Source organism: Neovison vison, chromosome 6, assembly GCF_020171115.1.
Source record: "Neovison vison isolate M4711 chromosome 6, ASM_NN_V1, whole genome shotgun sequence".
NCBI lineage: Eukaryota > Metazoa > Chordata > Mammalia > Carnivora > Mustelidae > Neogale > Neogale vison.
Window position 1 is genome coordinate 147,121,655 of NC_058096.1, and position 26,397 is coordinate 147,148,051.

Below are 26,397 nucleotides of genomic sequence, written 5' to 3' on the forward strand. Positions count from 1 at the left end.
GCTTGGCTGTCTTCCCAGCCAAAAGCAAAGACACTTGTTATAGGAGTCATATTTATTCGTTCAGCTTTAAAATTTATGTTTATTTTGTCTTACTGTAGTTTATATTTAAGTAAATGTACAGAACTCCAGTGATTCTGTTTAACAAAATACCTAACGGATAGCCCGATGCGGGCGATGCGGGCGGTGCGGGCGCTCCTGCGGCTGCCGACAGGGGCTTTATGGAATGGAATTCCAGCACGTTCTAATTCATCCAGTCAGTTGGTTTTTGGTGTACTACTGTGGGACCTTTCCCCCAGGAGAGCTCGTGTCCCACTGAAAACTTCCTATCCTCAATGTAATAAACCTGTCACCAAGATCATAAAAAACTGGTAGGGAGCGGTTATTAAATGCAGATCTGTGGTGCGCTGCAACAGCCCCCAACCCCCACCACTCCTCTGGCGCACAGAGGGGCCTGGGCTCTGCGCACCCAGTAGGCTCCATCCCAGGGGACCCAGCTGGCACCAGGAGAGTGGCAGTTGGGTTGGCAACTCCCCCAGAGACCAGGGACTCCCTTCATCCTGTTCCCTAAGGCAGCGGGTACAATTTTGACCTCTTTGGGATTCAGGGTTTCCTTTTAAAGAACCAGCCTCTAATGGGTCTGGTTTACTTTGTCCTGGGATTCATTAGGGATTCGTACAAAGATAAAGATGCTTGGTCCCTCTTTCCTAGGTGCCCTGTCTTGGAGAAGTGAATTACTGTGCTATCAGATTGAGTTAATATTTCCAGGGATAGCGCTCGTTCCCCACCCCCTCTCCTAGTCTAGTTTTCTGCCCATCCCTCCCCTTCCGGCCAATTCAGGCCTGTTACGCAGCTGTGAGCTCACTGTCCCAGGGGAGGGATGTGCCTGAGCAGAGCAGAAACAAAGGTGACTCACTACTTAAACTCCAGGAGGCCAGAAGCCAACCAAATGTTTGTAGAAGCAAAATGTTAGACAGACTTGATGTTTGAGGGAAGATTTCCTCAGGGCTAGAGAGAGGAAGGACGTGCGAGTCTGCAGAGAGAAGCCCTCTGTCCTGCTTGCTCACAGAACCCCAGGGAGGCAGCACAACCTGAAAGAGGTATGTAAACCCTGAAAGCTGGGCGTCCTCCTTCCGCTTATACCCCACAAAGGTAGCCAGACACCCTAGAGGAAAGGCTCTGTGGTGTGTCCAGGTAGAGCCAGTCCCACGAGATTTCCGTTCCTTGGGAAGACACAGAAACAACAGAATGAGGCCTCTGCGCCAAGCATAAGACCCAGGGGGGCGATTTGGTGTCTTGGGGTGACCTGAGTAACAGATGACCAAGAACTCAATGATCCCCTCCAATGCCTTGACAATACGTGAGTCCTGAGAGGAAAGGTGAAACCTTGATTTAAAATAAGCTTCTGCCACTCCATTCCATTTTAAGAACGGAAACTTAAAATAAAAATTAGTGAGTCCTTTTTTTTTTTTTTAAGATTTTATTTATTTATCTCTTAGAGAGAGGAGGGGAAGGAACATGAGTAGGGGGCAGAGTCAGAAGGAGAGGGAGAAGCAGACTCCCAGCTGAACAGGGAGCCTGACACAGGACTCAGTCCCAGGACACAGAGATCATGACCTGAGCCAAAGGCAGACCCTTAACCCACTGAGCCACCCTGGTGCCCCTTGTGAGTTGTTTTTAAAAATTGTTTTTTAGGGCACCAAAGGCAGAAGCCTCTGCCTTTGGCTAAGGTCATGACCCCAGGATCCTGGGATCGAGCCTCGAATCGGGCTCTCTGCTCAGCAGAGAGCCTGCCTCTCTCTCTCTGCCTGCCTCTGCCTACTCGTGATCTCTGTCAAATAAAATCTTTTTTAAAAATAAAATAAAATAAAATTGTTTATTTTCTATCAGAGTAATAGGCTGAGATTTCTAACCACAATTTGTCCTGGGGATAAGGGAAAAGCAGCCGAGCCCTCTGAGCATAGGTCCCCTATCCAGAGTTTCCCACCCTTTTCTCCCCAACCCTCCCACCTGTCTCTTCGAGAATCTTCCCAAACTGGTGAAACCCTTATCCTCTGAGAAGCCAAATGCTTTCTTCCCCAGAAGCCAGGAACCTATCTCTCAAGTGACCAGCGTAAACATCAACCTGGGGCTTAGTTAGAATAAAGGCAAGATGGTCTGAAGCCAAGGACTGAATTCCAGAGACCACTGGTAACTGACCGTGAGGAGAACCAAAGAGGAAGCTGGTTTTCCAAACCTGGAGCAAGCTAAATGAATGTGAGTGTACATAGGGGTAACTGAAAGTGAAGACAGGTGAATGAGGGAAATGTGCCTTTTTCCATTTGCCCAGATTCCTAGTCTTTTTTTCTTTTTCCTTTAAGTTTCCTGTGGCAACAAATTGAAGGTGACAAGATAAAAAAGGTTTAATTTGTCCCATCTTTGAATACATCATCTCCCATTTCCCCTACAAAGCTAATAAAAATTATGCACACACAACTGTACCCCAACAAGATATCAAAGTTAAAGAGGCCAAGCTCATCTTTTTACAAAAATGGGAAACTGAATCCCAGAATTAATACTATAATTTTACTAAAATCTAATACTCAACAGATATATTTCGGCAGACTGATTTTCTTTGGAGGGGAAAGAATGCTTTAAAACCCAGAAGTCTAAAATGTAATATTTGCCTCCATCATTTTCTTTTGGTTTTAAAGCCCCTTACTACCCACCTCTCTCTGTGAAACCCACCAATTGTTGAATGACTAAAACAAAGACATGAAGATAAATGAGGTAAACTTTGAGAGCTCTGGTGCAAATCTGCCATAGATTTTCCAAACTGACCTAAGTCTTTGCAGTAGAAGTTGACCAGGAGAACCCCAAATCAAATCTTTTGGGTTTTCTATTTAATTATAACTAACATAGTATATCGTATTAATTTCAGGTGTACAAGATAGTGATTTGATATTTTTATATATTACAAAATGATTACTGTGAAAGGTCTAGTTACCACTGTCACTAGACAGAGTTATTACAATATGATTGACTATGTTCCCTGTACTGTACATTACATCCCTGTGATTTATTTATTTTATAACTGAAACTCTGTACCTCTTAATTCCTTTCATTTGTTTTACTGGTCCCCCCATCCTGCTCCCCTCTGACAACCACCAGTTTGTTCTTTGTATATAAAGGTCTGTGTCTATTTTATTTTGGTCATTTTTAATTTTTAATTTTTTTTAAACTTCACAGATAAATGAAATCATATGGTACTTGTCTTTCTCTGTCTGACTCATTTCACTTAGCATAAAACCCTCTACGTCTGTCCTTACTGTTGCAAATGGTGAGATTCTATTCTTTTTCGTGGCTGAGTAATATTCCATTGTGTGTATATATAGCTCACATCTTCTTTATTCATTCATCTGTCCATGGATACCTAGGTTACTTTCCATATCTTGGATATTGTAAATAATGCCAAACATAGGCATACACATAGGGGTATGTGTACACATAGGCAAAAACATAGGGTTACATATATATCTTTTAGAATTAGTTTTTCCTTTTTCTTCAGATTAATATCCGGTAGTGGAATTGCTAAATTGTATAGTAATTCTATTTTTAATTTCTTGAGATACTGCCATATTGTTTTCCATAGTGGGTGTGTGAATCATTCCTACCCACGGTGCGTGAGGGTTCCCTTTTCGTACATCCTTGCCAACACTTGTTATCTCTCGGCTTTTGGGGGGAGGGGTGACAATAGCCATTCTGACTTTTGCAGAAGGGTGGGTAATAGCCATTCAACCAAGATGATATCTCATTGTGGTTTTGATTTCCATTTCCCTGATGATCAATGAGGTTGAGCATTCCTTCATATGTCTGTCAGCCATCTATGTCTTCTTTAGAAAAATACCTGTTCAGATCCTCTGCCATTTTTTTTAATCCAGCTGTTTATTTCTTTGTTATTGAGTTATATGAGTTCTGTATATATTTTGGATCTCAACCTCGTATCAGATTTATCACATGTAAGTATCTTCTCCCATTCCGCAAGTGGCCTTTTAGTTTAGTTTTGTTGATCATCGCCTTCATGGTGCACCAATGTCAATTCTTGTTCTCTGCCATTTCCTCTCTGACGCCAGCCTTCTCTTACCTTGACCAGGTCCCACTTCTCTCAAGTCATTTAAAATAGAAAAACTCTCTTCATAAGATCCAACTCTCAGTAACCCACCTAGCCAACAAAAAAATGTATATGTGGAAACCTGAGATAATCCAAGTAACTAATTCTGGCCATTAATTTTAGCCTTCTCCCTCCCCAGGAGATGCAAGAGCTGCTGAAACACCAAGAAATAAATTACTGAATTGAGTTTCACTTCTCATAGCCTACCATCTGGTGAAGGTACTAATGAGCAATGATGTGCCCCACAGGAAGGAAGAAATTAGGGGAAGTAGGAATGGGACCCGAGTACTACATGAGCTATAATCAAGCCTTTAGTGATTCAAAGTTGCCTGGACTTTTAAGCAAATCTGGTTTGGGTTTTACTTCTCTAGGTTTTATTATAGCTATTATAAATGAAAATTAGACTCCTCCAGAAAATATTTCTTTCCTTCCTTCCTTCCTTCCATCTTTCCTTCCTTCCTTCTTTCCTTCCCTCTTCGCTCCTTCTCTCCTTCCCTCCCTCCCTTCCCATTCAGCAGCATTGTTGGCTATTTATAGAGTACCCATCACACCATCAGTTTTACGCTGGAATACCAAGGGTCTGAGAGTGGATGGGAATTGTCAATGTTTCCATCAAGTATTAGTGCCCTGGACTCAAACTAGATTCCTGGAGGAGAAGACAACTCAGGAATGGCATCATTTGGGGCACCTGGGTGGCTCAGTTGGTTAAGCATTTGACTCATGATTTGGGCTCAGGTCTTGATCTCAGAATTGTGAGATGGAGTCCCATGTCAAGCTCCACATTGGGCATGGAGCCTCCTTAAGAGTCTTTCTCTCCCTTTCCCTCTGCCCCCTCCCCTCTACAAAATGTGGCATAATTTCTCTTTATTTGTAACTAGTATTAATATACAGACTTTAACAACCAGAATGCTTCTATTGTCTCCGCTGAAATCTTGTCCTTGTCTCTTTCAATATGGTCACTGAAGAATGAGCAAGGTGGGACTGCTTTTTCATTAAGTTTTGTTGTTGTTGTTGTTGTTTTAAGTAAATTCTATTCCCAACGTGGGGCTTGAACTCAGGACCCCAAGACCAAGTGTCACATGTTCTACAGACTGAGCCAGTCAGGTGCCCCACAATAAATATTTTCTTAAAAGCAAAATTGAGTGAGCAAGAGGGAGGACCCTAAATGTAGATTTCTTCAGATGAGACAAGTTGAAGGATTCTTAAACCTAAGTAAGTTAGGAAGTGCAGAACAATATAATGCATGTGATACAATGGACTTTTGACAGATTTACTCCAGAGTCAATATGCGGGGTAATGAGAGATTTACTTTGCTGTAGAAAAACCCATAGTTTGCACCTCCAGATATCTATTTTGATTTCCACCCTAGCATTTTATTATCAGCATCTGTAGCTCTGAAAATGTGTTAGAGTGATTTTTTGCTTAAATAGAACAAAAACATTGCTTCACTAGAGCATGGGTATAAGAAAAAAAAAATCCCATCCAGTTTTATAAACTGAAGCTGTAATAAAGTGATTGATTAATACACTGCATGTCTTTTTCTGGGCCTCTCACAACCCTAATAAAATTTAAACCACTAAATATAAGATAATTGCCTTCTGAAAGGAAAGGAAAATGTGAGGACTATTGCCTGTCTTCTTCAATTCAATACCAAATAATAGTATTAGAACTAGGTTCTAGGAAATACAGCCCTGGACATATAGAGCCAGCATAGGCAAGCCAGGAAACGTGTTTCTTCATCTCTCATTTTCAAAGTATCGCATTTGGTTTTCTACTTCACCTCCCAGCCCTTATTTATCATGAAGTACTAAATCAGATAAATACATAAAATATTTGCAATTATATATTATAAATATATAATATTTACATAAAATATTAAACATACAAAAATTAGTTGAGGTAAAAAGAACATCAGACAGCAGAGGAGAAGAGAACCAGCTTTGGAGTTTATGAACCCACATGCAAATCCTAGCTCTACATTGAAATAGGCTGTGTGACCTTGGACAGGTCCCTTCATCTCTCTGAGACCAAATGTTCCTGTCTGAAGAAACGCAATAGTATTCTTTAATCCCATTGGGTTTGTTGTAAGAATTAAATGAGACGATGGATATGAAATGCATGGTTCACACTCAGTAAATGGTTTTCACCAATGAGCCCACAGAAGTGAAGTTTTAATAGTTCAGTGTATTGTCACTTTTCATAAGTTATTTTTTTGCTTTTGCATTTATATGACTTTTTGAGGCATTAACTCAAAAAAAAAAAGAGGAAGCCCTGTGGGAATTTCCCTTATTGTGGCAGATCAATTGAGAAAGATGCACTTGAGACTTCAGGGCCTTTGGGGAATTTGTCCAATCATGTCACCAAGATATTCTAAGATACAATCTTCTATATGTGTCCAGAGCTAAATGTGTCACCAAAGAATGCCTGGCTTTCCTGTTTCTGTTGGTAATATCATTGGTGCTCTTTTTTGGGGCAATGGTGGCCCAGGGCATGGCCCCCAGAGAGAACTCCAGGAATGAAGTCCCTCTGACACAAAGGCCATGCCCTTCTCAAGACGTTCTCGCAAGCAGGGCAGAGCATTAGGAATATCGGTCTAGGACAGTGCCAACCTACCCTGTCATCTCTGCAGGATTATGAGTAGCATTTCCTCCCTTTGTCACTCTTAAAATGATCCCAGTTTGGATGGTAAAAATTATATAGTTAGCCCAATCAGAGTGAAGCATATATGCATGGGGACAGTAAGTCACAGAGGGACATTAATTCATAGACTCCAAGATTGTACCAATGCTGAGACACACCACCATGTCGTGTTCCTTCAAGAAAGAAAAATACTCACTGTCTTAGTTTGCTAGGGCTGCCTAGCAGACTGAGTAACTCACACCACAGAGAAATATTGTCTCATGGTCCCAAAGCTCAAAGTTCAAGCATAAGACAGCAACCGGGCTGGTCCTTGTTGGCCACTCTCTTTGGTTGGTAGGTGGCTGTCTTCTCTGTGGGCCTTCACCAGCGTTTCCCTCCATGATTGTCTTCGTCCTACTCTCTTCGTCATGTAAGGACACCAGTCATACTGAATGATGGCCCACAATGAAGTCCTCATTTAACTCTATCATCCCTTTAAAGATCCTGTCTCCAAACACAGACACATTCTGATGTACTGGAGGTTAGGACTGTAACATAGGGATTTTGCAGGATCATAATCCAGCCCATCATCCTGCACACACCTATCAAACTCTGGCCCACCATCAGTTGTCAGATGCATCCTGATGTCAGAGATGTTTCCATGTGAACAAGTGTGCGTGTCAGAACTACATAATTCTAAAACGTGGTCGGCTGGGAAGGGGGAGGACGAGGGCCATTCTATATGCTTTGGCTCATGTGGGCATGGAAATTTATACACCTCTTCCTCTGAAATGGTTGTTTTCTCCCCTTCATCCTCCTGAGGGGCCTGAAAGAGGAAGGGAGAGCATCGCTGCCCAGATTGTGATCTTGATTGCTTCCCCTCCCTGGTGCCTCACTTCCTGTCAATTCTGTAACAGGGCCCATGACGGCTCCTTCCTTTCTCCCTACCCACACCTGCATCGGCCCTTCACTCATACCTAGACAGTTTCCATAGCTTCTGAACAGGTCTTCCCACACCCATCCGCTTCTTTCCCCTCCTCATCCACCTTAACACAAGCATTGATCTCCAAAACAACACTCAAAATGGCAGCCTTGGTCACACCACACCCCTCACAGAAAGTCTTAACCGGCCCTTCGTTCCTAAGGAATAAGATCCAAGTGTGTCTTAGCCTGACACTTAAGTGAAGCCCTCCAGGCTCAGACTGGCCCCCAGTCTCCCATCCAGCTGCATCTGGTGACCCTCCACCACGGCCGTGCACACCCACCTCCAGGCATTTGCAGATTCCACACCCGGAGTCTGGCAGGCTCATGCACTGGGTCTGTCTGAATGCTACCATGTAATTATTACACGTAGTTATTTGCGTCTGACTCTCCAGCTAATAGCCATCCAAATTATGAAGACTGTAATGTGCTCCATCAACCACATGGGCTGAGAAAGGATTTGTTTCTCCGTGGCTGCTCCAGAAAGAATGAAAAGTATTTACTCCACCCCCTCTTGTCTCCCTCCCCTGAGAGAAGGTAGCTGAGTCTTTGTGTCCTGGAAGTCTGACTTCCCTTAGCCCCAAGGAGAGTTAACGAGTCTTTTTGTGTGTTTTCTGTGGGAAAAAGGGAAGCTGCCTGGTGGGATGGCCTTCCCCTTTGTTTTCTGAGGTTTAGGCCACAAGTTAAAATTGATGGCTTGGGATATCTTTTTATTTGGCCTGGAAGTATTTTACATGAATTTAAAATATTAGTTGCAATTTTCAAAAAGGAGGCAATTTCCCATGAGAATCTAAATTTCTGGGTTCTTTAAAAAAATAATAATAATAATAACAGATTTAGCATCTCTGGGTCCCTATAGTCCCTTGGCAAAAATTGGCAGGATCTGAGTTATGCTGGTTCCCATAAGACAGATCACATACTTTCCAGTTTACCACAGTACCCACCACTCCCCAAGACCTTACAGGACGACCGTCATTCATTTATGTACCTGCCTATTCTTGTGAGCATCTGAGTTTCTGGCCCCTGCCAAGGGTGATTTACCTGAAGGATTGAGGGGAAGAAGATGGTGGCCAGGAGCTTCAAAAGTGAAAGGGAGCGTGGATGTCCTATTGGTCTCTAGAACATGGGCCTCTTCTAACATACCTTCTGTTTTTTTAATTTTACTAAATTTTCTATCTGAATTCCAGTAGAGTTATATTAGTTTCAGGTGTACAATAAAGTGATTCAACAATTCTATACACTACTCAGGGCTCATCATGATACACGTGCTCTTTAATCCCCCTGATCTATTTCACACATCCCCTCCCCCCAACACACCCTAACATAGCTTCTTGAGGGAGGAGCAGAACCAGGGATGGCTGTGTGGGTACCCCTGAGGACTGGGCTTTAAGTGTTTCACCTTGACAGTGTCCAGAAAAATCCTCATGGCTGAGCTGTGTCCAGAGGAAGTGGACCTACCCTCGCAACCATGCACAGGGATACCCGCCTTCAGGGAACATGGGCAAAGAGCAACAGCAACAGGGAGCACACCCACCAACTATGGGCCTATCTCCATTGTTCTGCCTGCATGATCCTCCACGTCCTTGTACAGCCTAAGTGGGATAGGGTGGATGCATTGCACTCATGATGACAACCTTCCCAACTTTCCACGTGGTCTGTGGTGTAACTCCTGCTGATGTTCATTATACAACTCGAGAGAGTGTGTGCGTGTGTATGCGTGTGTGTGTGTGTGTGTGTGTGTGTGTGTGTTGCCTCTCAAGTTGACATTTGACTCTCCACCAGCCCAATGAGAGCCCGGTGAGAGCCCAGAACGTAAATCTAATTATTTATTTATTTTCTTTCTTTTTTTATTTTTTCTAAAGTAATCTCTGCATCCAACATCAAACTTATGACCCAAGATCCAGAGTCAGGTGCTCTACTAACTAAACCAGCCAGGTGCCCTTAATTTAACTCTTTTTAAATTTTTTTATTTATTCTTTTGAAAGAGAGATCACAAGCAGGCAGAGAGACAGGCAGAGGGGCGGGGCAGCAGGCTCCCCACAGAGCAGAGAACCCGATTCAGGGCTCAATCCCAGAACCCTAAGATCATGACCTGAGCTGAAGGCAGAGGCTTAACCCACTGAGCCACCCAGGCACCCCTAATTTTTTAACAAATGGAATATGCCTTACTCCTAAGTATGGTTCAGTGATTGAATTCCGTTACAAAAAATAAATGTTTCTCAAAGACAGGAACCTTGCTTGGTCCTCCCATAGTGTTTTGCAAAGTAAGTGTTTTGTTGACTCTAACTACAGTTCTCCATATGAAGGTCCTCTCCCTGGTAAACTTAAGTGTTCTGTTTTGCTGGATCCTGGGCCAAACTGGCTTTTGCTACCCAAACTCACTTGAGGCTAAAAGTCATTTCTGTGGGACGCCTGGGTGGCGCAGTTGGTTGGACGACTGCCTTCGGCTCAGGGCGTGATCCTGGAGTCTCGGGATCGAGTCCCACATCAGGCTCCCAGCTCCATGGGGAGTCTGCTTCGCTCTCTGACCTTCTCCTCGCTCATGCTCTCTCTCACACTCTCTCTCTCTCAAATAAATAAATAAAATCTTTAAAAAAAAAAAAATAAAATAAAAGTCATTTCTGTGATTTGCAGTGAAGAGTTTCCTTAGCAGATAAGTTTCATGTATATAGACCAGTCGGTGTGTGATCCATCCAGGAGGGAGTTCAAGCAAAGCTCTCTGCCGTTAGTACTCTGTCCTCAGCTAAAATTTTGAGTCCGTCTGGTAACAAATTTCACTTTTAGGAATTTGTTGTAAGAAAATAATCAGGAGATATGAGCCAAGACTTAGGTGCATAGATGTTTATTGTAATATATTAATTACACCAGCAATAATAGGAAGCAAGCCCCACGTTCGACCCCTGAGGAGTAAAATAACGTTCCGACATATTTATACGTTGGAACAGCAGGCAGTGTTTGGAAACCATGTGCTTGGGTATTGAAGGGAATGAGGGAATGATTACATACATTCCTAAGACCTCAAAATATGTGGTCAACATTTGGGCAGGGTGGGACTATTATTAAAAATATTTACTCTCTTCTCCAGCTCTTGACTGGGGTTCGGTTGTGAGACTCATTTTAACTGCTGGGATAAGCAGATGTGATGCTAGGGGAGGACTGAAAAGCCATTGTGTGATTTGGCTTCATCTCTTGAGCCTTTGCCATTGCCAGGAGAACATACCTAAGCTAGCCCACAGGGTCTAGAGAAGGATGACAGGTGTGTGCAGCCAAACCAAACCACGCCAGCTGGGTACAGTCTGGTTCAGTCAACCCCCAGTGAACCCACAGATCCAAGAGAATAAAGCATTGGGAATCCACCGAAGGAGACCCGGGAGGTAGCTGTTGTGTAGCCCTGGATGATCACAGACTGATATAGGAAGAAGCTACACTCCAATTCGAGAAAGATCTTTTCTCCAGTGGTAAAACATACATAGACTTGTGCAAATAGTCCTTTACTTTTCTCTTCAAGTGTCCATTTGATCCATACTGAGCTCACCCAGGTTCAAGGGGTGGGGGGGACATAAACCTCACGCCTCAGAGGACTATTGCAGTCCCAGTATAAGAAAAACATGTAGGATGGGAGATCATTTACGGCCTTTTTTGGAAAATATAATCTACCATATAAAATTCTCAGAACATTGTTTTATAAGCACTATGTATGCGTTAACTACTTTCGTTCAACAAATATTTACTGAACACCTACTACGTACCAGCTACTGAGCTACAACCTGGAGATGAGCAGTGAACATCTCGGGGGGGTCCCTGTGTTCATGGGTTAGCCGAAGAAACGCTGCAGGCTGAAACGCATTGTAAGAACCATGCCCTGTAACTGACCAGATGAACTATTGGGCTGGAGATAATTTTCTAGTGAGAGGCCAGCCCCAGGGGACCAGAAAATAATTCTGGCTATAGACGTATTTTGCTTGATTGTGTCTGCTGGATGGAGGCTTTGCTGGCAGCTTCTCTGAGTGTAGAATGAAGAGGCCAGGGTTCTCAAAGGCTTAGAGTCCAATTCTATTTCTTTCAAGCAGTTACTATAGCTTTAATGCAAAGCAGGTGTTGGGCTTGGTTTAAAAAAAAAAAAAAAAAAAAGAACTAAAGGGACCTAGCTCAGCTTTATAGTAGCTTGCGACTCAAAGTATGATCTCGGCACAAAGTGTGGTCAAATGGTGTCAGCAACACCTGGGAGTCTCATAGAAATTAGCATCTTGGGCTCTGCTCCTGAACTAATGAATCAGAATCTATATTTTTAAAAAGTTAGTTGTGGTAAAATACGCATGTAAAATTTATCATCTTAACCATTTTACTTATTTTTTTTTATTTTATTTTATTTCTTTTTTTTTTTTCTTCATGCCGTATGACCTTTAATTAGGTATAGAGACTTCCAATCACGTCATCTAGGGGCCATACTACCTGCTGCTCTGTTTGGCTGTCAGTCTCTTGTCTCTCTCTTCAGCAATGGTGAGGCAGATATCCTTTCCACAGGGTTGAGAAATCCATGGCTTGTTGCCTTTGCCATTAACAAAAATGTTGGAGCGTCAAGTGACAAAGCTGTTGCCATTGGCATCTTTCACATGAACCACATCAAATGAACCAGGGTGTCTCGCTCTGTTGGTGATCGCACCAATTCTCCCCAGGATAGCACCCCTGGTCACCATACACAGATTACCAGTGTCAGACTTGATGGAATCAGTAATCTTTCTGGTCTCCAAATCAATCTGAATGGTGTCATTCACCTTGATGAGGGGATCAGGATAGTGGATTGTAAGAGTCACCAGATGAGGGATTCCTTTCATCCCCACAAAGATCTTTCTCACATTGCATGACTTATACTTGGCCTCCTTCGAGTGCAATCCGATGAACAGCAAAGCGGCCCTTGGTGTCATAGATCAGACGGAAATTCTCCCCGGTCTTGTCAATGCTGATGACATCCATAAAACCAGCAGGGTAGGTAATATCAGTTCGGACCTTACCATCAATCTTAATAAAATGCTGCATACAGATCTTCTTTACTTCATCTCCTGTTAGGGGATACTTAAGTCTTGGGAAACTGATGAGAGGGAGACACTCTCTCAGCTTATGGGGACCAGTAGATGGGCAAGAGTGAACACACTGGTCAGTTTATCCAGCATCCAATGCTTTGGAGCTGCTACACGCTTCCAATGCTTCTGGGGACCATGAGGCATGGCTGCGCTGGGCATGAGAAGAGATTTTTTTTTTCCCTTATTTTTTTTCTTTTTAAGTCATTTCCACACCCAGCATGGAACTCAGTACAGTACTTGAACTCATGACCCTGAGATCAAGACGTGAGCAGAAATCAAGAGTCAGACCCTTAACCGACCAAGCCACCCAGGTAGCCCATTTAACAATTTTTTAAGGTTTTTTTTGTTTTTGTTTTTTTTTTTAAGTAATCTCTGCACCCACTGTGGGGCTCAAACCCACAACCCTGAGATCAAGAGTCACACATTCTTCCGACTGAGCCAGCCAGGCACTCCTCATCTTCACCATTTTTAAGAGTACAGTTTAGTGACTTTTACATTGCTCTACAGACATCACCAGCATCTGTCCACAGACCTCTGCATCTTGCAAAACTGAACTCTGTACCCATTAAACAGCAGCTCCCCACCCCCTTCCCCGTGTCTGTCTCTATGAATTTAAGTACACCAGGCACCTCATGTAGTGGAATCATACAGTATTTGTCCTTGGGAAACTGGCTTATTTCACCTAGCACAATGTCCTTGAGTTTCATCCATGCTGCAGCAGAATAAGCATCTTGAGGTCCTGAGTATGCACAGTAAGGTCGGAGAAGCCCTGCTGTACTAGACTACTGGGAGCTGAGACAGGGCAGGAAAGAATGTCCAGGAGCACAGTGCCGCCTGGGGTTCAGACTTTCCTTACTCCTCCTCCAGCCAGCACTTTGGGGTCATCTTCAGTGTATGAGAGTAATTTGGGATTCCTAAGATCAACAGATTGGGCTCCAATGTCAATAAAGAGGTGACTAAACTGGCCTCTGGACATCAAAAGTTTCTGGCCTACAGGAAGCAGCTTGGTGAAAGTATAACTTGTCTAGTGCTCACAAAAGAGCAAGGGCTATTAGACATCTGTGTCTGGACCGTGTAGGGTTAACAGCCCGCTTAAGTTCAAGTTTATTTAATAGCACATATGTTTACTATTCCAAGTAGTTATCAAATACTAATACCTTTAACCCTCATAACATATCTAGCAGGGGAATCTATTATTATGCCCATTTTACAGATGAGGAAACTGAGGTACAGACTGGTTTAGTAACTTTCCCAAGGTCATATGACTGGTAAATGATGAAGCTTGGATTTGAACCCAGGAAGTTAAGACTCCAGGACCTTAATAACTACACATGTCTCCCTTCTGGTAATTGCTTGACTTGAGTATTTATCGAAACTGAGCAAGAGGGAATTAAGCAGATTGTGGGTGTAATGTGGGGTGGGGTCTACTTTAGCATTAAGGGTTAGTACATATGTAATGAAAAAAAAAAAAACAAAACAAAACACAACAGAAGCCAGAATGTCAGAAAGTAAGTGGGAAACCCTTGTGATCTGGTAGATTTTTTTCTCAGTAGGGCAGAGGAAAATATGGGGTCCATGTTCACATTACTTAATAATCAGACTGGTTTCCCTCCTACCTCTCTAGCCACACTTTCTCTGCCTCCTTCACAGCCTTCTTCCCCTCCACCTTCTTCAAAGCCTCCTTTCTCTCTCCCATGCTGTCCCTCACTAATCTCTGTTGTTCTCTTAGCTTCCAAGTGCATAACTCCCAAATCCATGCTGCTTACTGTGATCTTTCTTCCTGGTTCTAGATCCTATTTCATTGCTTCCTGGTGGTTCAAGGAAAATGTCACACTAAGATCTCCAGCTCCACCTCTGAGAAGATGAACCCCATTGATTGATGGCTTGGAGATCAGTGGGGAGCCCAATGTCACAGGCAGACTGCACTCAGAGCAAGATGCCCAAATAGCACCCATCATCTCCCTGCCCCAGCGCATTCCCCCAAGGTCCCAACTCACTGCTGGCCTCACATCATTCCCTCTATGAAGCTTGGAACCTTCATCATCTTCTCCTCCCTTTCTCCAAACCTTAGGGAGACTCCCTCCTCAATGCATCTCAGATGTGTCTTCCACTTTGCATACTGTCGCTGTCAGAGCACAGACCTCCAGTCTAGTCTCTCTAGCCCCCTCTGCCTTCCTCTCCAGATGCCACCCTCCCCCCAGCTGCCGGCATCTCTCCTGAGTGCAGCTCTCCTTGGCACTACCCCGTAACTCCATCCCTGCATCTGGGGGAAATTTGCAGACTGCTCAGTGAAAATGACCTCCTTCCTTGCTTTTTTTTTTAAAATAACAATCCTAAACTTAGAGAAAAGTTGCAAATATAGTACAAAGAACATTTTTGTTCCTAAACCATTTGAGAGTAAATTGCAGACCTGATGACCGAAGATGTCAGTGTGCATTTCCCACAAGCAGGGACATCCTCCTACACGCAGAGTACACCCCTTTTAAAGGTTGGAAAATTAACATCGATCCCTTGTTCCCATCTAATCCTCAAACCCCATGCAGTTTTCTCCAGCTATCCCCAGAATACCATGTTCACAGCAGAAGGATTGGGTCCAGAATCATACGTGTGTCCTTGTGGTGTCCCTTTGGGCAACTTGAGTTTGAGCAACTTCTCATTCTTTCCTTGATTTTTATGCCCTTGACATTTGTGCAGACTACAGTCCAGACACGTATGGAGTGTGCCTCAATTTTGGTTTGACTTGATGATTCCTCTTGGTGAGATTCAGGCAGGACGAGCGCATCTTTGTCAGGAATAGAGCAGAAGCAATGCTGGGTTCACGGTGTATGGTTGCAGTTTGCCCCAATCCCACTGATATTCCCTTGCATCCCTGGATGAGCGTGGAGTCTGCCGGCTTCCTCTTCAACAGGGGCTCTGTTCCCTTTCATAAGTATTGTGTGGAAACCATTGAAACTATGTCAATAATTCATCCCTCGTCAGGCTTTCAATTGAGTCATTTCTTTATGCATGTCGGAATGGACCAGTGGTTTTCTATTTTATTCAGTGTGTTATATATAATCTGTTACCATCATCACTTTCTTGCTCTCTCTCATCCCATTACAACTGCTTACCTGAAGAGGCCTTTAGCTATGTTTTTTGGCTACGGAGTCCTGTGTTTATCAAAACCGTGTACTCCGTTCCTATACAGAGGGTGGTTTTTATCTGAGTATTTGTTACCCAAATGCCTACAGTTATGACTCGCTTATGAAGCAAAGTTGTCATAACGTGAAACTTACATGCTAATGGACCGTAACACTGTCTACACTCAAATAAAGTCTCTCCCTGTTTCACGCTAGCAGACATCCCTACCCATCAACACCTTTGTGGCTTGTAGCAATATCCCAAATCATAATGCAAATCCGATGCAAATCGGTTCATAAGGTGAAATTGCAAATCGTGCAGAGCTGCAGGGTTTCAGGAAGCCCGGGAGGGTAGCACAGCAGCAGCCCCAGCCTTGAGCAAGGCCGCTTCATGGCACCGGGGAGACAAAAGAGAATGATGACACAATGTGAATAAGGAGGATTTAGAAAAGACCTTAAAAAAGTGGATGAAGCCATCAAATGATTTTGTAGCCCTTTCTATGAATGTGATGTGAAAGTCAAAAATGAAGCAGAGACTACCATACAGATTTATCAGGAAAAAAAAAAAAGTTGAGTTTTGTTGTTGTTGTTGTTGCTATTCTCAGAATTAGCACATGGCTGAAACCACAATCTAAATTTCGTTAGAGGGCGGAGTGTTTGTCAACCTTTTGGTGTCTTTTCTTTTTCAGGATAAAAGGTTAATCAAATATTTTCCTCCTTATTTACTGTAAAGTTCCCAACCCTTCCATGAGGGTCCCCTTAAAATGGCCTTGTCTTGGTGCCAGTCACTCACAGGTCACAACCCCTCCTGCACCCACAGAGGAAACTCAAAGCCTCTGTGGCCTGGGTGAGCCTCTGCCCCTTCTGAAGTCCCTTGTATGGGTCACCTGGTCTCCCAGGCCTATGAACATCTCCTCTTTCTCTCCCCCCTTGTCTCCCTTGCCTATCCCACGTTTTTTTAACCCTTTTTTTTTTAAGATTTATTTATTTATTTTAGAGTGACAGAGCACACATGCACTCAGGGACTATGTGGGGGTATGGCAGAGGGAGAAGGAGAAAGAGAATCTCTCTGTTTTTTAAAGATTTTATTTCTTTATTTGACACGGGGGCAGGGAAGAGGAAGCACAAACAGTGGGGAGCATCAGGCAGAGGGAGAAACAGGCTCCCCAGTTAGCAGGAAGCCCACTGTGGGGCTCGATCCCAGGACCCCAGATCACAACCCGAGCCAAAGGCAGCCGCTTAGCGACTGAGAGAGAATCTCAAGCAGACTCCCCAACTGAGTCCCGAGCCTGATCCGGGTCTCGATCTCACCACCCTGAGATCATGACCTGAGCCGAAATCGAGAGTCGATGCATAACCGCCTGAGCCACCCAGGCGCCCCAGCTCCTGCATGCTCTGGTCTCATTTTCCTCACTTTTAAAAGAAAATATCTCAGCCCCACCAACTTCACAGGATTGTTCTAGTCAGTGAGTTCACGGGTAAGAATAGCAGTTAATCAGTGACATGTCTGCGGTCTTTATTCTACGTCGGACCGTGTGCTAAGAGCTTAACATGGATTATTGCAATGGACTCTCCCCAAATGTGTGAAGGTGGAGGAAATTACAGGCTTGCATTTTACAGACACGCAATCTGAGGCTCCAGGAGCTGAAGCGATTCGCTGACGTTTCCTCGGTCGTTGCAGGAGCGAAGATCTGAGTCCAGGAGCTCCAGTTGTTAACTGTCAGACTATCCTGTGTATAAAGGGCTTTGAGGACTGAATGGTACCCTGTGAACATAGGCACCATTATTGTTATGCTTCCCTATGTGTGCTCTGAACTCTGGAAAGCTTTGAATGACAGAGGAGACATTACCAGAAGACATTCCTTTTGTGTGTGACTGGTTGTCCGGACCCCAGAATACTTCACTACTGGCACCCAGTGGCATCCGTGGGCATTGCCTAACCCTGCGCAGACCAGTAACTCTAAAGCATGTACCTGGGAAGACCAAGGTGCCCCTAAGTGGTAAAACAGCAGCAGACCAGCTCACCCCAAAGGACATTTCATAAAGTTGCCAAACCCTCCTCCAGCAGCTGTGGCAGGGGCTAACCTTGGTCACCTAGGTCACTCTGCCCTAGCTTTCCCAGGCCTAGGTGGGTGGGACCAGGCACAAGAACCTAAAAGGAAGTTTGGTTTCTGTTAGATAACAGAAGAGAAAAAGGCACACGTGGGGTTCTGTGCTGGGCGCTAGAATTTGCTGTTGGCAAATGCAAATAGGCCTGTTAAATACCCACCTAAACAAGGAGTACAAATCCATCCACTGGGCCAGTCAGTTCTCAGCACCCCCAGGCCTCCCTGGTTGGGGGGGGGTGTTTACAGCACAGGGTCCCTTCCTCCCCTACAGGTGTCCCTGTAAATGGTGCTTGCTCAAGGGGCACCTGGGTGGCTCAATGGGTTAAAGCCTCTGCTTTCTGCTCTGGTTGTGATCCCGGAGTCCTAGGATCGAGTCCTGTGTTGGGCTCTCTGCTTCAGCGGGGAGCCTGCTTCCCCCACTCTCTCTCTGTCTGCCTCTCTGCCTACTTGAGATCTCTGTCTGTCAAATAAATAAATTAAATCTTTTAAAAAATAGTATTAATAAAAATGGTGCTTGCTCAAGCCGGGAGTGCCCCACCCCATGGGATAGCCATCCGCTGGCCGCTGTGCTTTGCATTTCATTCTTCCAGAAGTTTGTCCCCAGCTAGCGTCTGCTGGAGCTCAGGTCAGTGAGTGGGTGCTAATTTGCCTAACAGGCATAGAAGGGGTTTGTGTGTCACCAATGCCGTAGGGGAGGGATATTACAACCTAAACATGCCCTGGAGGTGTCAGATCTGACTGAGACAGTAAAACCACCAATTTCACGCAGCTGAGGAGACCCGCTGAGGGGAGGGCCCCGGAGGTGGAAGGAAGAAGCGTATTGGTTGACAGAGGCAGGAGAAGACTGGAAGGAAAGCAAAGAGCCCCAAGACACCAGACCTTGCTCTTTCCAATATAGACTTCTCATGGGAGGGAAGGGCCCTGGGGAGAGTCCTCTTTCCTACAAATGAGGAAGTTGAGACCTAAAAAAACCATCAGGATCAGAGCAAGTAAGCCCAGATGGTGAAGGACAGAGCTGGTAATCAAACCACATCTGGAAGCTTCCACTCCAGCACACCCTCCATGAGTTAACATCACACACCCAATTTCAACAAACACTCACTTGTAAAACAGCTAGTGCATATGCCCTTATGCGGAAGCCGCAGTTTAAGCATATCAGGCATGAAAACTTGGCGCGACTGATCTCTTTGCGGCCAATGCCCAGGACATATGCAGGGTTTGCCCACCACCTGTGCCACTACTGACGGTTGTTCAGGTATCACACTGCATAATAGCATCCTGCCAAAGGGAGAGAGGGCTAGTATCCAACTTTAGCTCTACTCACTCCACCATGTGTCCTGGGTTTGGGGCTATTTCTGCTCCACAGAAGCTGGAAGGCAGGTGCTATGCCCCCATCCCCAAGTGGTGGGTGCACAACACTGCATCAGCCTGGAGGAGGTGATTATCTCCAACTCAAACAGGTCCCATCTGGGCTAGCTATGTCATTCTGCATCCATTCCCCCTTCTTCTGAAGCTAAAACAGAATTTTCTTTGGGAAAACCAATCCTGACCCAATCTCAATGGTGTGTTGCATGGAGCTGACCCCTCTTACATCTCTGGGACTGGACCAGTGACTCAACACTGTGATTAGTTTAAGCCTGAGGACCTGAATCCATGAGGATTAACTTCAACATGATTACTGTGAGTATGGGTACTGAGGCAACCCTTCCCCTGGTGTTGCCAGTGTTGGGAGAGGGAAAAGGAGAGGAAAAGAGGTAGCATCGTTTGAAGCCTCAGAATCAGTTTTGTGATCAGATTCAAGCCCCTAAATTTCCCTGTTACAGGAACCAGTTCTCCTTTTTGCTTAGGCTGGGCTGTGTTGAGTTTTTGCCCTCGTGATCAAAGAATCAAAGCTTCATCTTCTGTGAAGCACCTCTAGCTTTCTCTACCAGACTGTCCAAGAGACCTTGCTATATCTGAACCGATTCTAATTCTAAAGCCCTAGGGGATGCCTGTCCCCATCCCCTAGGGATTGTTAGAAAGATGGCACAGCGGGGGACCTATTAACACACATTTGTAATACCTACCCTTTCTCTTCACCCAGTTCTGGAAGACGCAGAAGTACTGATCCCTCAGGTCACTAAGAGTACTGTCAAGCAAAGACTTGCATTTTAAATTCCATTTAAGCTCGCTCTACAGAGCTGGGTAACCAAATGAGACAGCCATGGAAAATATATGACTTTCATTATTATGACGTGGAAAGCAGAGCTGTCTAATTGCTTTTGTCCACTGGTGTATAAAGATTGAGACCAGATGTGTTTAAAAAAAAAAAAAAGGAAAAGAAAGAAAGAAGAAAAGGCTTATGTTGGCTGTTGCTTTGAACAAAGCACTCTGATTTCCTCTCTCCCTCTCTAAGGGGAGGACGACATAAAAGTGTTTTAACTGCTTGTAAGTTTTCATAGCCTCGTTGATTTTGCTTTTCACAGAAGATAAAATTGTGAAATTGGCCTTGAAAACTTTATTTTCGCTTTCCTCAATTCAAAGGGACAATCGTGGAAGTAAAGAACTGAGCTGCGGGTCAGGCGCGTGCGCTCCTTTCTCTCTGGGCAGCTGCGGTGCAGTGGGTCGTGGGAGGAGCGAGCCCCAGTGCAGATCAGACCCCACCCCCACCCTCAGCCAGCGCACTAGGGGAATAAAGTCTTCACATGGAAATCCACGGGAAGGGATGAGATGGTGATCATCTTTAAATAGAACCACCCAGGGCCCAGCTTCTGTGTTTCATTTTCCACAAGAGCCCCTAAATCTGCTTCAACATTTTTTTTAACCTACCCAGTTATTTTTAGCACACCCAGGCAACAGAGCCCAGCAGGCCCATGGAGGTCCTAATGACGTCCCTGAGTTGGGCGGGTGGAGTTTGAATCTCTTTTCGCAAAGGTGCATTTGAAGGATGCAAAAAAAAAAAAAAAAAAGTGAAGAAAGGAAAAAAGAAAAGGAAAAAGAAGTAGTGCAGACCCAAAGAGGGTAATGATACAGAAGCCAGGGTACATGGCCCTAGGCTTGGGAGCCAGGGCTCCCCACTGGAAATCTAATTCATTTAAAGATCACCTCATTACTTTCTTAATAAATTTTTATTTATTTATTTGAGAGAGAGAAGAGCAAGTGTGGGGGTGGGGGAAATGCTAGAGGAGAGGGAGAGACACAGACTCCCAAGCAGACTCTCCCCTGAGGGGAGCCCAGGGCAGGGCTCCATCTCAGAACCCTGAGATTATGACCTGAGCCAAAACCAAGAGTCCCACGCTTAAGCAACTGAGCCCCTCAGGTGTTCCTGCCTCATTACTTTCAAAATTAAGTTTTTCCTTGAAAATTAAGAGTGTGTGTAGTGAATTGGGAAAAGACGAGTCTCCCACAGTAGCCCTCTCCTGAGGGTCCTGGGTTCCATGAGTGATGGTGTTGAGCCAAACCTGGGAAATGGGAGTGAACGGCGGGCAGATTCCTCTGCAAGAACTCCAAGCAGTCCCTTCCGCCCCAGTTCACTTCCTCAGCTACTGAGGAAGAGGAGTTTGGTGTCTCTCCGCTCCCCTGGGGCAGGCTCTCTCCTTCCCATTCCTGGCCCTGAAGCTGAGTAGTTGCATCTCCCAGTGTTTACAGGGACTTCCTAGCTCCCTGGGGGTCCTTTCCACTCTCAGCTGGAGGCTCCCCACCCCAAGTTAATCCCTAAGTTGGAAAAGATAAAGAATGTTAATGAATGTCCTTCGTATACTGTACAGGGAGCAACCCCTCAGTGATACCACCAGAAGACAGAAAAAAATAATTGACTGAATGAATATGAGATTTTAAACACTTTTGCTGGGGTGGGCAACATTCCCCAGCACTTATTTTCGCACATCTGTCTCTCCTTCCTTACCGTTATTATCATTCTAAATTGGAGTTGCTCTCTTTTCTAATAGGGCACCCTTGGCTTTACATTAATTCCAACCTGGTTTCTGGAGGGATGACTAACGTGTGGCATTACTGAAAACATGCAGTGGAGAAGGTTGTGGAGCCATTCTGCCGCTGTGCTTTGGAGGCAGAGACCTTGGGTGAGTAATCTAGCTGCTACAAGCCTTGATTTCCTCCTCCATGGGATGGTGGCAGAGCTGACCACCCTCCTGTGTAGCACCGTTACAAAGATTTGATGAAAAATGACAGTGGCGCTCCATGAATGGGGCCCTATTTTGATCATACCATTACCAGAACCTCCCTTGTAACACAAACCCAGGATATGTGTTGGATGTCTCCCCAGAAATGTGACTGCCTTAAAAGGAGTATGGCACTTTCCTAAGGGGAGCACAGTCACAGGTACAATGTGGAATCCAGGATTCCACCACATTCTCCTCCAAGGGCCCTTGCAAGGGTTGTCTGCTCAAATATCCTCCATCTAAGAGAAGCCGTCCTCCACTAGATCCACCGCAGAGGCCTGAAGGCCATGCTTCCTCCCCTTCCCTGACCACCTCAAGACCTCGAGGGACTGACCCAGAGAAAGACACCTCCCCTGACATCATCCTGTACCCAGGCTGACCAACAACCTTCCATTACTTAGAAATTTGAATTGGGAAACGTGGAAGGACCTGGGCCATTATAGTGGGATCATGAGGGTCATGAAGTTGGGAGAAGAGAAACCATGAGAAGCAGGAGCTGCTTGAGGGAGAACGGTGGAGTTGACCTATTCTCTGGTGCCATGTCCTGTCCACATCTCCTTAACACAAACTGCTTTTCTCCTGGGTCAGAAGAAATGAGAGACAGTCCAAGCCTTGTGTAGTGGGCTGAACTGTGGCTCCAGAAAAAGACGTGCCCACATCTTAACGCCTGGAACCTTTGAACGGGACCTTATTTAAAAGAGGGTCTTTGAAGATGTAGTTAAGGATCCTGAGATGATAGCAACTTAGATTATCTAGGGGGACCCTAAATCCAGTGAACAGCATCCTTTTTTTTTTTAAGATTTATTTGACAGACAGAGACACAGTGAGAAAGGGAGCACAAACAGGGAGTGGGAGAGGGAGAAGCAGGCTTCCCGCTGGACAGGGAGCCCAATACAAGGCTCAATCCCAGGACTCTGGGATCATGACCTGAGCTGAAGGCAGATGCTTAATGACTGAGACACCCAGGTGCCCCAACCAGCAACCTTATAAGAAACAGAAAAGGAGAAGGTGCACAGAGACCCTGGGACGAGGGAGGCAGAGATTGGCTTGTTACACTGCCACAAGTCAAGGGATGCCAGGAACCACCAGAAGCTAGAAGAGGCAAGGAAGGATAGTCCCCCAGAGCCTCTGGAGGGGGCACAGGCCTGCCAATGCTTCACTTTTGGACTTCCGGCTTCTAGAACTGTGAGAGAATTAATTTCTGTTTTGTTCTGTTTTGTTTTCAATTTACTTGACAAAGAGAGAGATCACAAGTAGGCAGAGAGGCAGGCAGAGAAAGGGGGGAGGCAGCAGGCTCCTCACTGAGCAGAGAGCCCCATGCGGGTCTCGATCCCGGGACCCTGAGACCATGACCCAAGCCGAAGGCAGAGGCTTAACCCAGTGAGCCACCCAGGCACCCCAATTTCCGTTGTTTTAAGCCATGAGATTTGTGGCAATTTGAAACAGAAGCTCCAGGAAACAAATATATCTTGCAAACCAAAATTGCCTGAAAACAGACGTATCAAAATTACAGGCAAGTCTGTCTTTGAGGAATTACTCCTACTCTATATACAAGTAGGTACCACAAGCTATCAGCTGTTTCATTTTCATCTCTAAATATCCTTTATTGCTGCCCCTACAATAAAATAATGACAGAAATGACAACCATTAATTGAACATATACTATATGCCAGGAACTCTAATGTGTTTTATACTGAATCTTCACAGTTTTTTCTTTCATCCTCAAAGAATATCCTTCCTTTCACACTTCCTTAAAATAATTCCCATTTTACAGTTAGGGAAACTCAGGTTTAGAAAAGTGAGATAACCAGGACAGGGAGCCAGACCAAGCCCTCCAGCCCAGAACAGGAGTGTTCTCTGCTTCCTCACCCACAGTGGCCCAGACAGAAGAGAAGGGAAGGTGGAAGGAAGCCAGGCAGGAGAGCTTCCGGCGGGCTCAGGCTGCCACATTGGATGGGGTATACATGACAGGTCCAGGCTGCTTGGCATCATGGCAGGCCGAAGAAAACTGGTCAGAATTCAGGTCCTAATACTACTTACTGGCTGAGGGACTGTGGGCCACTACTTATCTTCTCAGAGCTCATTTCTTTTCTGCAGCAGCAGAGATTAGTATGGTCCTCTGTAGTATTAGGATTAAGGGGGAAGAACATTGTGTTCAGCAGAGAGCGGAGTCTCCATAAAACTCTGTCTGCAGTGGGAGAAAAGTGTCAGATCCTGAGGCTAAGAGTCCCCCTTGAAGCCCCAGGGCATTTCAGAGATGCTTGAGCTAGTAATACTCAATCCTCCTAACATATGTTTACAATCTCTCTCTCTCTCTTTCCAGAAGATCCACTTCCCCCTTTGTGTTCAAAATTATACATTTAGGGGCACCTGGGTGGCTCAGTCAGTTAAGCGTCTGACTCCTGATTTCAGCTCAGGTCATGATCCCCGGGTCCTGGGATTGGAGCCCCACATCAGGGGCTTCTCTGCTCAGCAGAGAAGCCTGCTTCTCCCTCTGCCCCTGCCCCTGCTCATGCTTTCTCTCTCTCTCTCAAATAAATAAATAAATAAAATCTTACAAAAAATAAAACTATGCATTTAAAATTTTGCTTACTAAAATTACCTGACCAGGGGCGCCTGGGTGGCTCAGTGGGTTAAAGCCTCTGCCTTCGGCTCAGGTCATGATCCCAGGGTCCTGGGATGGAGCCCTGCATCAGGCTTTCTGCTCAGCGGGGAGCCTGCTTTCTCCTCTCTCTCTGCCTGCTTCTCTGCCTACTTGTGATCTCTGTCAAATAAATAAATAAAATCTTAAAAAATAAATAAATAAAATAAAATTACCTAACCAGAAGTCTCACCAGGAGGCTTGTTAAAAATTCACATTCCAGGGCCTCATCCTAGACTCACTGAATTCAGCTCTACTGCAGGAAGACATGGGAAAGGGGGTTCTCTAATTACCAGTCCCAGATGGCTGTTAAATTAGAAAAGTTTAGGAAACAGCATTAGAGCAGCTCTTCTTCAACCTTAATGGGCATGCCAAAACCTGGGGATTTGCTGAAATGCAGACTCTGGGTCAGCCAGCTGGTTGGACCTGAACGGCTGCATTTCTCACAAGCTCCTAGGGGTTCCCCATGTGGCTGGTTGGGGAACCACACTCTGAGCAGCAGGAGTAACTAACAGGCTTACGGGAACTTGAATTTAGAGGCCTCAGTTATAATCCTCAGGGTCTGTCCACGTTGTACAGTCTTTGCTAGACTTCTGCCACATTTGTGTTCTTTCAGTATCAGAACAACCATATGAGACAGGCATTTAGCCTCGTTTTACATACAAGGGTCCGCCTCACATGGCAGTCAGGCCGACTTCTGCAGCTTCCCATGGATGCCTGTTTAGAAAAGCTAAGTTCCAAAAGCATGCTCACTCATGCCTTCAGAGCAGTTGTGCCCACATAGAGCTGCTAATGACACCCCAAAGGAGAAGAGAAAGTCTGGGCACACTGTGGTTTCCTCCACCTGCCTGGGGCTGGGTTTCTGGTCATGGAGGAGTTTGAGCATGGCACTTTCAAACTGTGTCATCCCTTAAAGAACTTTCCACTCTGGCGTCTCCCCTTCCTGGCGCCTGAAGGGTCCCCCGTCCACAGGCAGGTCCACTCTGTTGGATGGATCTGTCACTACTCTCCTCCTTTTGTGATTTTATGTTTCCTTTTCCTTCCACCCAGGTACGCACACTCTTCTTTTTAACTTTTTACTTTGAAATAATTTCAAAGAACAGTATAAATAGTAAAATGATGTAGATGTTTTGAAAACCAATTTGGCAGTTTCTTAGAAAGTTAAACATGACTTTACCGTATGAACTAGCAATTCCACTCCTAGGTATGTGCCCAGAAGAACTGAAGACTTCACCGTAGCCCAAAGGGAAGAACAACCCAAATGTCCATTGATGGATATACGGGTAAGCAAAATGTAGTATACATATATACAACGGAATATTATTCAAGCATAAAAAGATATGATGTTCTTTTTTTTCCTTAAGATTTTACTTATTTGAGAGAGAAGGAGCTAGAGAGAAAGAGGGCACGAGCAGCAGGGAGAGGCAGAGGCAGAGGGAGAAGCAGGCTCCCTGCTGGGGAGGGAGCCGGGTGTGGGGCTCCATCCCAGGACCCTGGGATCATGACCTGAGCTGAAAGCAGATGCTTAACCGATTGAGCCACCC

The 26,397-nt window shown here is 45.0% G+C and overlaps 1 long non-coding RNA gene and 1 pseudogene across 1 annotated transcript; one reads left to right on the forward strand and one right to left on the reverse strand.

Moving 5' to 3' along the window:
- The first annotated feature begins 937 nt into the window (after positions 1-937).
- LOC122909022 lies at positions 938-26,119 on the forward strand. Its single transcript, XR_006385065.1, has 4 exons — positions 938-1,097; positions 2,080-2,253; positions 21,982-22,113; positions 26,058-26,119. It is a non-coding gene; the product is annotated as an uncharacterized LOC122909022 (long non-coding RNA).
- LOC122909021 lies at positions 12,298-13,046 on the reverse strand (annotated as a pseudogene).
- Positions 26,120-26,397: the final 278 nt, after the last annotated feature.